The sequence below is a fragment of the Meriones unguiculatus genome, chromosome 9 (genome assembly GCF_030254825.1).
Source record: "Meriones unguiculatus strain TT.TT164.6M chromosome 9, Bangor_MerUng_6.1, whole genome shotgun sequence".
Taxonomy (NCBI): Eukaryota; Metazoa; Chordata; class Mammalia; order Rodentia; family Muridae; genus Meriones; species Meriones unguiculatus.
In genome coordinates this window covers 112,797,536-112,813,096 of record NC_083357.1, presented here as the reverse complement: position 1 = coordinate 112,813,096, position 15,561 = coordinate 112,797,536, and the positions used below count along the sequence as shown (strand labels likewise).

Sequence of the window (15,561 nt, the reverse complement as noted above, 5' to 3'; positions counted from 1 at the left end):
GGTCTTGCTGAAGCTTAATGAAGGATGTGGCTTGTGTGCCGCTTTTATGAAAGCTGAGAATCACTTTCCTGCAGTGGAGAGGACTCTGCTGATGACCTAGGTGGCAGGCTTATTGATTTTTATGAGTAAATGAGTCACTGCAGCTTCTATGCATAACTAGTCTTAAGTGCTTCGCTGAGTGAAATTGACACTTCATTTTATTTGGTTTGCAGTTCTTGCCCTCTGCTTTGCACGTCTTATAAGCAATGTGAGAAGAAGTTGCTTACCCACTATTTGCACCAGGCAGACGGTGTTTACTCTTCATGGCCGTGGCTAGGGTCTGTGGAAAGGTTGGAAGAGTGGACTATATTTTTCAAGCAACAATCTCACATATTTTTATCCTTTTTTTTTTTTCTTTTTCAGGAGAGTCTTACATGTCACTTGCTCTCCCCATTACATCTTTCTACCTGTTTCTGTAAGTATTTCTGGCAATTTGCCTTTCTTACTGCTAGCATCATAAAGTTGAAGGTGAAGCAAAATCGTTAAAAGCCCAAGTTTATCTGTCTACTTTCCTTGAGAACAAAACAATTACTGGGAGACTTATCTTAAAGTATAATTAGTAGCACTCATGTAGATTGGGACAATGTGCTGTCAACCTAAGAACAATGTTTTATAAACAAAACTGTGTCTGTGTTATATACTTGATCTTAAGTTCAGTCACACTTAGGAATGTGACTAGGTTAATGGTCTCAAACCCAATGTTTCTTTCTTTATGGGCCTTATATCTATTGAAGTTCCTTCCTTCACTTTCTCCATAGATCCTTCAAATTCTTCTCTTACAGTTTCCTAAACTACTTATTCCAAGTCTGCCAACATTGCCATCCTCTGGTCCCACATTTTTGTGCTCAACATCTACATTCTGGTTTCTTACTTTTCTTAATGTAACAGTTCATTGTAAAAGAAATTCATTCTTTTAAAGTATCCCATGGTATCTAGTGGACACATCAATTTGAGTAGCCATTATTACAATAAATTTTGAAACATGTTATTTGTACTTTATACATATCCGATACACACATTTCCTTTGCTTCTTTCCCCTGTCTACTAGGTATTGGAAGTCATTCATCTATCTATTTTGTTCTCCGTAGATTTTCCTACTCGGAAAACTCTGAAAAATGGATCCATGCAGGATTAGAGAAATGGCTAAGTGGTTAGAGCACTGACTGCTCTTGCAGAGGAGCCGAGTTCGATTCCCAGGAAAACTGCCTGTAATTCTGGTTCTAGAGGCCCTGACACCCTCTTTTCTCCTCATGGGGCATACATGTAGGAAACAGACATGCACTACAGACACCCATTCATTAAAAAGAATTGCAGTTTAAAAATGGAAGTGAACAGCAGGTTAGTTTTTGAGTTTTCAGCCTGTTTTACTTAGCATAGTTTTTTCCAAAGTTCGTGTTTAGCATATAATGGTATTTAATTAATTTCCCCTACAGGATGATAATCCACTGGATTACTATTTTACCCATGTATCTCTCCATAGACATTTGAGTTCTTTTCATCTGTCAGCTGTTATGCATATTGCTCTCATGTTATTTCTATGCATATTTTGTCAAGTATACCATTTCCTTTCACTGAGTCGGTATGCGGGCATACAAACACTAGGCAATACAAAGAAAATACATTGAACCTTTGAAGGAACTGCCAGGCTGTTTGTGAAAGTTGCTTATCACTTTACAGGGCTACTCGAGAGGTGTAGATGCTCCGTTTGTCCAGTCTCTCAGATGTCTGCAATTATCTGTCCTTCTGATCACAAGCACTCTGTTCTATGTGAAGTGCTGTATTCCAATGCTGATACCATAAACATTTACTTAATGGCTAGATAAAAGGAAGATGATGTTGAACATCTCCTCATCCCTCTACTACCTACTTGAGTGTCACTTGAAAAGGAACGTCTGGCAAACTCTTTGCTTATTTTAAACCTGACTAAATTGTCTGTTTTTGGTTGTTGTTGTTAATTGAAAGCTCTCTTAGGTAGACAGACAGACAAAACATAAAATATCTGAAATGTATGCTTTGCAAATATTTTCATCCATGTGGTGAGTCTTTTTTTATAGCTATGAACTTATCCTTTAAAGCATAAACTTTAAAAGATAAAGTATAATTTATTTTTTTATCTGTGTCTTATGCTTTCGATGTCACATCTAATGAGGTTTAATTAATTCCAAATTTTGAATACTAAGCCCTATATTATTTTGTTGTGAGTTGAGTAATTTTTTGATGCTACATATATATATGTATATATATATATATATATATATATATAATATGATGAATATATATATATAATATGATGAATATATATATAATGTGATGAATAGACTATATGTCAACTTCTTGTATGTAAATATCCAGTTGAGCCAACATCATTTCTGAGAATTCTATTGTGTACCACTGCTTTTTCTTGAGACCCTTGCTGATTCAGTTTTACTGTTTTTAGAGGCTGTTTTCTCTACCGAATATATAGCTTGCTTTCTTCCTTGCCCTGTCCTAAGTCCAAAAGCGACCAATGTAATCACTTGAGCTTCTTCCATTCTGCCTCCTACTCCATCTTCTCACACCCTAAAACATCCCTTCATCCACTGACATCAAGGCTAAACTGACTGTATAAATCTGCTATGCTCTTTGATGCAGAAGAGCTATTATTAACATGTTTATACTGTCACATGTGGCCTAAGATATAATTAAAATTTACTAAAGTTAAATGACTTTCTTCCTACTGAATACCCCCTTAAATATGTTATGTTATGTTTCTTCTGATTTTCTTAGTTTAAAATATTCTGTTCCTATCTAGAGATTAAAAGCTGGAATCCACATATGAAAGCGAACATTTGGCATTGGTCTTTCTGTTCTGAGTTACCTGTTTAAAATAGTTATTTCCAAATCTATCCATTTACATTTCAATTTTATAATTTTGTTCTTCTTTATATACGAGTAATTTTCCAATGTATATGTGAACATTTTCATTATCTATTCATCCATGATGGACATCAAGTTGTTTCTAATTCCTGGCTATTGCATAAAAAGCAGAAATGAACATGGATGAACAAGTCTATATGAAACACGATATAAAATGTTTGGGGGAAATGCCATTCCACAGAACGAGTGTAATTTCTAAATGTATTCTTTATATCTACACTGAACAGTAGCTTTCACAGATCATCACAGAAGCAAGTTTTTTGTCAACATATGAAAATGTTTGTTATAGAAGTTTACAACTGGTCACAATATAGAAAATAAGTGGCCAATTGGCCTTGGGATTTCCAGCTCAGAATGACACATCTTACAAAACCCTTACAACCCAAGGCACAAGGCTCATTATGAAAGAAGAAAAAGAAAGGTTCTAAGAGCCAAGGGACAGGGGTGGTTGGTGCTAGAAAGGTTTTCCATATTTTACAGGGAAGCTTTACCCAATGTGAAAAGTATGTTTGCCTAAAATAGATCTCCATAATGTGAGCACCACTAAACATACCAGCATGAATAGAGAATATTTCACAATGATCTGTCCTCAGATGAAGAGCTATAGGCAATCAATGGCCATTGAGAGAACAAAACCAGCTTTTTTTTTCTTTTTAAGGAAATGCTCCCTGATAGTTTATCTAAGAAGCTCTAAGCACGTGTATATACGAACAACACTGAATAGACTCAGTGATGAGAGACAGGGAGGAATAACAGCTATATTAATTATAATCAAAAGAAGTCATGAAATTGATAGGGAGTTTGGGGGAGCATGGGAGTAGTTGGAGGGGAAGATAGAGAGGGATACAAATACAGGAATCATGTTTAGCACTCTCAGAAAAAAATATCCTGTTAATTAAATTTAAAAATTTAAAAAAATAAGCTTCTACTCAGCCTCCTTCCCTTTGTCCTCTGAAAGGCATAGACCCTGATGGCAGTGTTAATTTATAGCCCTTAAATGGATGAAGCCCATTTAACCCAGTTTGCTCTTTTTAACTTGTCCATCGCATATGGATATCTATAATTGTCCAAGATAAAAATCATCTTGTCCTACTCTCTTTCCCTTTAATACGTCCTCTTGATGAAACCTAACAATCTCTTATATGTCTATCCTTGCGTTACCCATTCACCGAAAATGAACAGTAAGCAACTAGTACTACTTAGTAAGTAAACATTAAAAGCTATAATGAGAGCTTGAATTTTATGGACTGTACACATTGTTCTTATGATAAAAGTGGACACTAAAATCATTACCATGCTAATTTACAGTGTCTGGCCAGGAAAATAATCTTGATTTGTCCTTTTATTCTGGATTTAGATTGTAATCTATACCATTTCAGCACAAATTGCTGACTCCACTTGAATTTCAATGTCACTCGACTGTGAAACAGTATTAAGAAGTTATAAAACTAATGCTCCTTATAATGTAGGAGTAGAATCAGCTCCAGGGCAGAAGAAATTCACTAGATACAGAACCAAAATGATTTAACTAACGCTCGGCCACAGAAGCATGGACTTGACCTTGGAAAAGTCATTCCAGTTTCTAGTATTTCAGTGGTCTTTGTCTATGAAATGGGAAGAGAAGCACACATTTTGGTGGATTACTTGGAGAACTTACCTTGACAATGGGGCTCTCAATAGCAATTACCACATGGTAAACTGCTATAATCACTAGTTTAATGCGGATCACAGTTTGAATTCCGCATTTGTTTCACAGTGGCCTCTCTGTTACTAAAGACACTTAGGAGACCTGTCAAGCTGTTTTAATTTTGCTTGTTAGTAAAAATTTCAGTGTTTGAGATTTAATTCGGGAAAGATTTTAGCAAGATAATATTTCAAAAGTCCCTGATGTATAGACATCAATATATATTTGTGTAAACTCTATCTGTAAACCTTGTTAGAGATGTAAAATATAATTAAATTAATTAGTGCATAGGTTATCAAGTTTTCTGTAAAAATAAAACAGGTAATAAATACTTAGCCTTTTTGGACTATGTGGTCTGTATTACTGCTACTCAGTTGTGAGTAAGCACAAAAATCAGCTCTGAACAATGAGCGTGACTGTTACAGAAAATATTCATTCGTGAAGACAGAAAAAGAAGACAACTCACAGTGCATACAAACACAAATGACAGGGTCTGTTGATGCAGGTGGTACTTTACCACTATACACACTTTATCATTTACTTATCTCCATTATTATTTTTCATTGATCTTCATATCATCACAATATAGAAGTTCCGTAAGCACAGTCGGCCCTTAGTTAATCACTGATATATTCCACGTACTCTAAACAGCAACTACTGTATGTATTTATGGGACTTTCCCATATATTCATTGATATGGAAGAACAAAGATTTGAAGAATTTTAACTTAAAGATGTTTATTCAATGTGATAATCTTAATTTAAGCTGTGATAAGGAAAGAACTATTGTTATATAGCTGTTTCCTCTAAATTTGGACATTTCCTCCTGGAGGCAAGAAGGAGGCTCAAAACACTCGATGAAAATGAAATTTACATGGCTCATGAAGTCAACAAAACTTCCAAGGCTCAAAAGGTCCTAAAACTTGGAAGATTCAAAGACCCTTTTCTAAGCTTATCCAGGCAGCATCAACTGCTAGGAAGAAGTGTTTCTCCAAAAAGCCTGGAAATCTCAGAGATGCAATTTAAACAAGCTGTCACCGATACTGTGGTGGAGAATTTGTTAAGGAAGTTGTCTCTGTGTCCCCAAAGCCCTGGAAGTATTCCCTCACCCTTAGTCACGTTGGTAACCATAAGAAACGCACCTGTTCACTAAGCTGTACATACTTGGGATTGTGTCTTTAGTGAGTCACTGGAAACCTCTCTGTGGTGATTAGACACCTGATCACATCATTGCAGGCAAGGTCACACAACACCTATGTTCTAAACATGAGTTATCGGAGGGAGTGTAGATTATGTAACTTTACACAGGGATGAAAATAGTGTACGAGCCTTGATATATATATGCACATACATATAATGTCGTTACATTATGCATATCTTTCATTTGGCATCTACCAATAAATATTTTTATAAAATGCAGAGCTGCTTTTTAACTTACCTATTTTCCACACTTATCACATATAGATTTATGTATGTTATTAGGTTAGTAAGAATTAAATTTTATCATATTACATAAACAAATGCTTAATCAGATCAAATAAGTGACAATGATAACAATTAAACAAAAATGAAAGAAAACATTATCCAAATCTCAGAAGTCAGTAGGCTTTATTATTTTTTACTTGTCATGATTACTTAGGACATACTGAATCTGTATTTGTTCTCAATAAACATAAAGTACAAACCATTTATTAAAAATTATAATTGTTATTCATAATTGAAGGGAAACATTATAGTTTATAATATATTTATCTAGGATAATTTATCAGGAATATAGTAAACTAAATGTGTGTAGTTAAACTTTAAACTCCTATTTATAAGATTACCTTTAAACTGTTGGAATGGACTGTAATTATAGATTAATTGGTTGTATAAGCTTTAAAGAAGCACTGGCAAAATTTCTGAACTTCAAGTGTCTTTTGCTATGCGTGGAAGAAATATGTTTGTGAGATCTGTAGCACATTTTAATAAAGTGAGAGCTGAGCAAAATTCTGTAGCTCTTAGAATGACTGTACAATGGGGTTATTGCTGTGAGATTTATTTGAACACTATTAGCAAAATCATAATGTAGAAGTTAAAACTTTATTGTTTCAGTTGAATGCTTGAGAACAATTTAATCCACTTTGGCTTTTAGATTATTTACAACCAATCTTTTCCATTGTTTTGGCATTCCCTTTGAGTTACAACCATTTGCACTCATTATACTTCTGTTTCTGTTATTACACTGAAGAGGCTTAGAAAATGTAATATGTGTTTCTCCTTTGAACTGGAAGAGGGCTTTGAGATTAATGGGTTAAATAAAAGGCCAGTTTGTGTTATGTTTTAAACACATTTAAATGCCACATTTGGTTTCCTTTGCAATTAGAGCATCTTTCTCAAATGAGTGAACAGGAAAAAGGAAGTTGCAGAAATAGCAGACCTACACAATAAGCTCCTATAAGGTAGATGATTTACTAAAGGAATTAGTTTACAGTTTACACACAAATTAACTTAAATAATAGACACCACATTATCTGCTATGGGAATTTCTGGGTGTGTGTATATGTGTAATTTTTGTCACTGACATAGAGAACTTACTCCATAGTTGAAATTATCTGAATATGCCACAAGAATTCCTTATTCATATATTTCAAGAGTAAATCCACACTGTGCATTAATTAATATCTTATATAACATTGTATGTCTAGGCCAAACAACTCTGAATGAGTGTAAAAATAATCTTGATAGTTTCTGTATTATGTAGTTGATGCAGAGCATGCTCATTTTGGGGGTAGGATGACAATCGCTCTTTCTTCGAATTCTGTACAGCTTTTATGGCATAGTATAGCCCAAGATAGCAACGGGGGGAACTGTGGGATGAGTTCTCTACATCAGTGGCAATGTGCACATTGACTTGTGTCCTTAGAAATTACCATCCACATAACTTGGTGTCTATCATTCATCATCTAAAGAAGTTTCTTTTGTCTTTGTGCCTGCATATTTGTGCACTTTTATAGAGACATACTTGTTTCTATGGCTAAGTGCACATTTTTGATGGTTTCTTGTCTTTTTCTTCCACTGCAGTCCTGTGTCTTAAAAACTGCTCCAGTATAGTATTCTGTGGAGTTCATTTTAAGCCTGGTCTATATGTATAGTTAGTCATTAAATTATGTTCTTAGGGATATATTGGTTCCTACTTCACAGTATGATACAAGACACAACAGTACTTTTTGCTCATTGCACATAGTCTTTTCAATAGGACAGATTCCCAAAGTAGAAATTCTATATCAAATGGGAATATTTTTAGGACAACAAGTATAGCTAAATTTTCCTTTAAATGTACTTGACTTATATAGGATCTGGCTTTAAAATTTTTTTTGTATCCGTGTGTGTATGTGTGTATGTTGGCACTAAATTTTGTTCATATAGAAAATAGCCATCCTACCAAAAGCAATCTACAGAGTCAATGTAATTCCCAACAAAATAGTAACACAATTCTTTACAGAACTTGAAGGAACAATTCTCAATTTTATTTGGAAAAACAAAAACACCCAGAATTGCTAAAACAATCCTGTATAATAACAAATATTCTGGAGGTATCTCCATCTCTGATCTCAAGCTGTACTATAGAGCAACAGTAATAAAACTACATGGTGCTGGCATAGAAACAAAATAATAGTTCAATGGAATCAAATAGAAGAACCAGAAATAAACCCATACACCTATAGATACTTGATTTTTGTCAAAGAAGTCAAAACCATATAATGGAAAAAAAGATACCATCTTCAACAAATTGTGCTGGTCTAACTGGATATCAACATGTAGAAAAATGCAGATAGATCCCTATTTATCCATCCTGCACAAAACTGAAGTCCAAGTGGATCAAAGACCTCAACATAAAACCAGACACACTAAACCTGTTAGAAGAAAAAGTGGGGAAGAATCTTGACCTCATTGGCACAGGAGACAACTTCCTAAAGAGAACACTAACAGCACAGGCTCTAAGATCAACAATTAAGAAATGGGACCTCATGAAACTGAAAACTTCTATAAAGCAAAGGACACTGTCAGAACAAAATGACTGCCTACAGATTGGAAAAGGATCTTCACGAACCCTATATCTGACAGGTGGCTAATATTCTTTGAACTTAAGTTAAACATAAACAAAGCAAATAATCTTATTAAAATATGGGGTACAGAACTAAACAAAGAATTCTCAACAAAGGAATATTGAATGACAAAGAAACTCTTAAAAAATGTTCAGCGTCCTTAGTCATCAGGGAGACGCAAATCAAAACAACCCTGATATTTCACCTTACACTCATCATAATGACTAAGATCAAAAACTAAAATGACAACATATGCTGGAGAGGATGTGGAGAAAGTGGAATCCTCCTCCATTGCTGGTGGGAGTGTAACCTTGTACAACCACTTTGCAAATCAATCTGGCATTTTCTCAGAAAATTAGGAATAGTGCTTCCTCAAGACCCAGCAATAGGTATATATCCAAAACATATTCAAGTATACAACAAGGACATTTGCTCAACCATGTTCATAGCAGCTCTACTCTTAATACCCAGAATCTGGATACAACCCACATGTCCCTCAAAGGAGGAATGGATACAGAAATTCAGGTACATTTACAAAATGGAATACTACTCAGCTATTAAAAACAAGGAAATCGTGCAATTTGCAGGCAAATGGTGGGAACTAGAAAAGATCATCTTGAGTGAGGTAATACAGAAGCAGAAAGACACACATGATATACACTCATACATAAGTGGTTATTAGCCAAATAATATAGGGTAAACATACTAACTAAAATTTATACTCCTAAATAAGCTAAACAACAAGGAAGACCCGAGGGAAGATGCTCAATCCTTCTTCAAAAGGACAAATGCGATAGAGATCAGAAGCAGGAGAAGACGGAACAGGGCAGGAACCTACCACAGATGGCCTCTGAAAAACTCTACTGAACTTGAAGGAATAGAAGGTAAAGAAGCAGATGCTGAAACTAAAAGCCAAATTTGGGGCAGAGTACAGGACATCTTATAATAGAAGGGGGAGAGAGAAAGACCTGGAGAGGACAGGAGCTCCCAAAGGAGACCAACAGAGCTATAAAAACTGAGCCCTTGGGGCCCTGAAGAGAATGATACCCCAACCAAGGACAATTTATGGAGAGGATCTAAAATCCCAGCTCAGATGTAGCCCATAGAGTCAGTCTCCAAGTGGGTTCCCTAGTAAGGGGAGCAGGGACTTTTTCTGGCCTGAACTCAGTGGCTGGCTCTTTGATCACCTCCCTCTTGGGGGGTACAGCCTTGCCAGGCCATAGAAGAAGACAATGCAGCCAGTCCTAATGAGACCTGATAGGCTAGGGTCAGATAGAAGGGGAGGAGGACCTCCTCTATCAGTGGATTAGGGAAGGGGCATGGGGGAGGAGAGGGAAAGAGAGTGGGATTGGAAAGAGATGAGGGAGGAGGCCACAGTCGAGATACAAATTAAATAAAGTGTAATAAATGGTAATAAAAAGGAAAAAAATGTTTATATCGCGATATATGGATTAAGTTAACAGATTATCTTATTACATTCTTATAATTTTAATGGGATTAAGAATGCTTTAATGTATTTTAAAAGAAATTCTATAATTATTTTTTTGGATTATCTTTTTCTCAGTGGTACATGGAGATGATTCTCTTATGTTGTTGAACTGTTTCATTCTATTCACATTTATACTTTTAGCTATATTTTTCATTGATTTTATTTATTGTGTTTAATGTATCCCAATATTTTATTATGGATTCTGGGATTTAATTCTCCTTCTGTCTTTCTTATCAAATATTTTGAAATGATTTTTACCGTACTTAATATTGTGAGTGTGTGTGCTTAATTTTAGATGGTTACTTCATCTAAAATGATCAGTCAAATCCATGTCAGTTAGTATGTGTACAGAGAAGGTATTTAGCCCTTAAGCAACATATAGGATGTATTAAAGGCATCATTTACTAAACAACCCACATTCGAATGCACCTCTGCCACAAGCTATGTTCCTAACGGATATTACATTAAGGTGTATATCGCATACATCTCTTATTCTCCAGTTGGATATATTCTAATGTTCTCTTCAATATAGTTACTGCATTCCTGTAAGATGTATCAAAGAGTGGTTCTGATGTCGTGAAATTATCTCAATATTTTGGTTTGTTAATTGGCATTAAACTGAACATATAGAACACCTGGACACATGTAAATATGTGCACACACACACACAAATTTATATAATTACGTGTGCAAGGAGGCTCATGTAGCGAAGCTGCAGTGCCTTACTAGATACCAATGCCTTGTTCACTGTATCTGAAAACCTATCCAATTATTATGCAAGTTCAGGCTGCACTCATTCACAGCTCATAAATATAATACAAATACTAATGTTTTAATTTAAAATGAAAAGGATAATTGATGTGTTATACCCCTGTGACAGTCCTTGTATCTTCTATATATTGTGTTGTTTCAATGTAATAAGCTACAGGGGAACACAAATTATAATAAGAAAAGTTGATTGACCATGAAATAAGAACAAAGGAAGTGTAGTATTTAATTCACCATTTAATGGTGTGATGGATCTGACAATCCAATACAGATCACAAGTTGCCTTGGGCAGATGTTTTCTTGTGAATCCTTGCCCTCTAGGTCTGTTGATCATAATTGCTTTCTTCTCTGCAAATCAATATAAGTCAACATTTTCTAAGTATTTATGCCTATATATACAAATTACTTTAACTCACACATATCATGAAAGTTTTTTTTTTAACAAATAGATACTATTATAGAGATCTAAAACTGGGCAAAATAATAAGTGACTATTGTTCAATCCAAACTAATGCATCTTAAATTCAATTCCTATTTCTAAAGTTCAAAGGAAATTGCAACAGAAGGTAATAAAGATTTTCCAAGCCAGAGGACCAGTATATCTGCTACTGGGTAGTGTTCCCTAGGAAAGAGATTCATCCACGGAATCCAAACAATATGCTTGCCTGAACAAGACCAACATAACTTTAACACCATTAGAAATGCTCCTGCAAACCGCAGAAACTGTATATGGCCCACCTCCACAGGAAGAGATACAGGATCAGCTGCTGAGAGAGGCAGCATGGCTTGTCTTCATGGACTAATACCAACGTTGATAGTCCAATCCCATGTCCTCAGTCCTGGACACCTATACGCACAACAAAACTTAAATGGGCTTAGTAAGTTACAGACACATGTGTGCATGTATGATCATATGTACAAATAGGCACACATTTAAAAATAAGTTGTGTTCATGTGTGTGAACATGTATATGCACATAGATGTAAACATGTACACACGTAATAAGCATAATTAAAGAAGAGGGCATAAAACTGAAAGCAAAGCGGAGACACGGAGGAGCTGGAGTGTGAGGCGCAGAGCAGTAATGATATGTACTCATTCCAGTTCTCAAAATAATAAAGCTATTCACAAGGAGAAAAGAAAACACAGAGTCTATAATGAGATGGGATGAGCCTACCTATTTGCCTGGGGTAACCAGTCACCTGTACAGTACATGTCCAGCCCAATAATGTACTGTGCAGGACATAATTCACCATCATTGTAGATTGTGGAAGTGGAGACTCATTTTTTTACCACTACAAAAGTTTTGCTCTTGGTTTTTCTGAGTTAATGTTAAAAGTTCGTAACATTAACATCACAAAAATGGGGGAAAGTTTGAATTTCTGTAGTTCATATAATTAAAGTACAACATTGGAGCACTGCATACCAGAAACTTACCACATGACAAAAAACAAACAAACAAACAAACAAAGGCACCTTGGTTCTAGATAGCCAGTTCATTTTCCTTGGCTTGAAATATTTCTCATCATGCTTTTTAAAAGGTGTAAGTCTAGAAAACATTTCAGCTTTTAAATAGCTGAATTTTTTTTTCTAAACCTGATTTTCAAGGTGGACAATTGGGTCAAGCTATATGTAATAGGAGAATTCAGTTATGAAGTCTAAGCTGATATGAGAACAGTCTTCATTTTAGAAATTTTAAGACTTCCCATAAAAATTAATAAGATTCTTCTCTACTTATAACTTGGGAAGAAAAAAATTTCTTCCCCTTTTATTGGAAATGGATTATTTTTCTCACATAATATAATCCCTCAGTTTCTTCAAGTTCCTTCCCAGCTCCCTTTCCATCTAGATCCACTTCCTTCCTGTCTCTCATTAGAAAAGTACAGGTTTCTAAAGATAATCTTAAAACATAACAACATAAAATATAACATGATAACAATAACTATTACATTGAAGTTGGACAGGACAAAGAAACAGGAAGACCAGAGCCCAAGAGAAGGCACAAGAATTAAAGAACACTCATTTGCACACTCAGAAATTCCTCCAAAGATCACTAACCTGGGAAACAAAATATAAATACAGAAGACGTAGAGCAATCCATGTGGGCCCTATGCTTGCTGCTCCAGCCTTGCTTCAAATGATTTTCTGATTTTTATTTAGAGAGCGCTGATGTCTTGGTTTCCTCCATCTCCTCTGACTTTTACACTCTTACTGCTTCTCTTCTGCGTGGTTCCCTTAGCTCTGAGGGAAGGGATTTGATGGAAACATCTTGTTTGGGATGAGTGTTCCAAGTTTTCTCACTCTCTGCATAATGTCTGTCTGTAGTTCTCTGTACTGGTCCCCATCTGCTGCAGGAGGACACTTGTCTGAAGATGGCTGAGCAACATAAGGATCTATAAGTATAGCAGAATGGCATGAAGAGTCATTTTATGACTACATGTTGAATATTTTGTTGTGCTTTTCTTATGTATAGCAACATGAGTGTGAAAGTGAGGCAGCATAAGAGTTAAGGAGTAACTCTTGAATCTTTAAAAGTGGCTGTGGAGCTAGGTCTTAAAGAAGAGAATGAGTTGGAAAAGAACTGCACAGAAATGGTGAAAAGATATTGATTATCTAAGAAGGTGAAAGACTAATGGAACATTTCAATTTCCATAGATAACTGAAAGCAAGCAAATTCCAAGTAGATGACCTTGATCAAAACCTAAAGCAGACAAGAGTCAAGATTGTTAAATTTCTAGGGAGGAGGCAGCCAGCTAGATTAAGCAGGGAGTAGGAACCATCCAACCTAAGGAAGACCATGCTAGCATGTTTTGAAAACTTCCAGCTTGAAAGTAAGCCAGGAGTGAAATGTTGGGAGGTTGGTGTGGAGACAAAATGGAAACAAAAGATGCTAAACTTCTCTTATGCAACATAAAAATCTGGATTTCATGCTGATTAATTGGGGGAAATGGAGGATGCAGAACAGGACAGAGATATGATAGGACCTCACTTGCAAGATACTACTTTCTCAGTGTCCTTTAGTAAATCATAAAATGGTGAAGGGTATATTTTCCCTAATTTCTTTCTCAGCCTGTTTGTATACAGGAGGGCTTTTTTTCTTTTTTTTTGAGTTAATTTTGTATCCAGCCACTTTGCTGAAGGTGTTTATCAGCTGTAGGAGTTCCCTGGGAGAATTTTTTGGGTCACTCATGTGCACTATTATATCCTCTGCAAATAGTGATATTTTGACTTCTTCCTTTTCGATTTGAATCCACTTGATCTCCTTTAATTGTCTTATTGCTCTAGCAAGGACTTCCAGAACTATGTTGAAGAGAAATGGAGAAAGTGGACAGCCTTGCCTTGTCCCTGATTTCAGTGGGATTGATTTAAGTTTCTCTCCTTTTAGTTTGATGTTGGCTATAGGCTTGCTGTATATTACCTTTACTATGTTTAGATATGTGTCTTGTTTAACTATGGGGCAAACATGGGGGGTGAAGAAGGAAGAAGGGTGGGACCAGGAGGAGGTAAGGAAGGAGCTACAGCAGGGATACAAAGTAAATAAACTGTTAATAATAATATTAATAAAAGAAAATCATAAAATCACTAGATTTCAGCTTTATTACCTGCTTTATAGTGAATAAATCATGAAATCAGTAGACACACTGGATATCCTTTAGAAAATTTATCATGTTCTTTTTATAAACTTCAAATAACAATAAGATCACATGGCATTAAAGCAATGAACACAAACTCAGTTAAAGTACAATCAGGCAAAAATGAAACTACTATCAAAGAATATTTAAATATTAATTATAATTATGATTATAATTGACTGAAACACATGTGTTAAAGATGTCTGGTAAATCTTATCATGAGTAATTAAAATGAAAGCAGAACAATGTAAAAGTTATCTGTAGATTGTTAAGTTTTTATTTATACCACTTTTATTAAAAAAATACAGAAATTTTGAGGTTTGCATTTTTCCTGCCATATGTCACAAATTGGCCTAATAGTGAGTACTAAGAACTCAAATAAATAACTAATGAATAATCACTAAGTATATATTTAAAACTGTATTGTACTGCTCAAATAAAATAGTATAAATAAGTACTATTTATTTTAGAGATATATTACAAATTGTCCTCTCACAAGGATTTTATACCGTATAGAAATTATTTTATATGAGACATGCTTCTGTTTAATTATTTTTTATTATAGACACACAATAAGCAAAATCAAAGTACTTCAGACTTTTCATTACTTTGGGTACTTTCAACCTTGGGAGTTAACTTTAGAGCAGGTAGTAAATTCCATATTTTTTGTATGTATATTTTGATAACTTAGACAATGATTTTCTTAATATGGAAACAGATTTTTTTATATGTCATTAGTTATATTTCTTGGTATGTAACTTCTGTCTTAAGGATTTAAAATAAGTAATTGGTGTTGCATTCTTCACATTCACAAGAAAATATCATTTCAAAAATTTCACAGAAGCGTGAATTGCAAATAATTGAAACTTAGGGAAAATTTGCTTCTGTATTTCAAAATCAAGGAAGTACAATTTTGTTCTAAAATTACAACTATTTTTCTACAAGT

General features: G+C 34.9%; 1 protein-coding gene and 1 long non-coding RNA gene across 4 annotated transcripts in view; both read right to left on the bottom strand.

The window, feature by feature from the left end:
• The window catches only part of Gpc5 (glypican 5), a 1,404,356-nt gene that overhangs the window by 460,757 nt on the left and 928,038 nt on the right, over positions 1-15,561 (bottom strand). The window lies entirely within an intron of this gene.
• LOC132656529 (uncharacterized) overlaps positions 1-15,561 on the bottom strand; it is a 107,337-nt gene that overhangs the window by 39,047 nt on the left and 52,729 nt on the right. The window contains exons 3-4 of one of the 2 annotated variants that reach the window (XR_009594308.1): positions 13,042-13,376; positions 11,722-11,830 (exon numbers count right to left, since the gene is read on the bottom strand). This is a non-coding gene — a long non-coding RNA (uncharacterized LOC132656529). Of the gene's footprint in view, positions 1-7,070; positions 13,377-15,561 lie in introns of those variants that run through there. The other variant, XR_009594307.1, reaches the window with a different exon arrangement.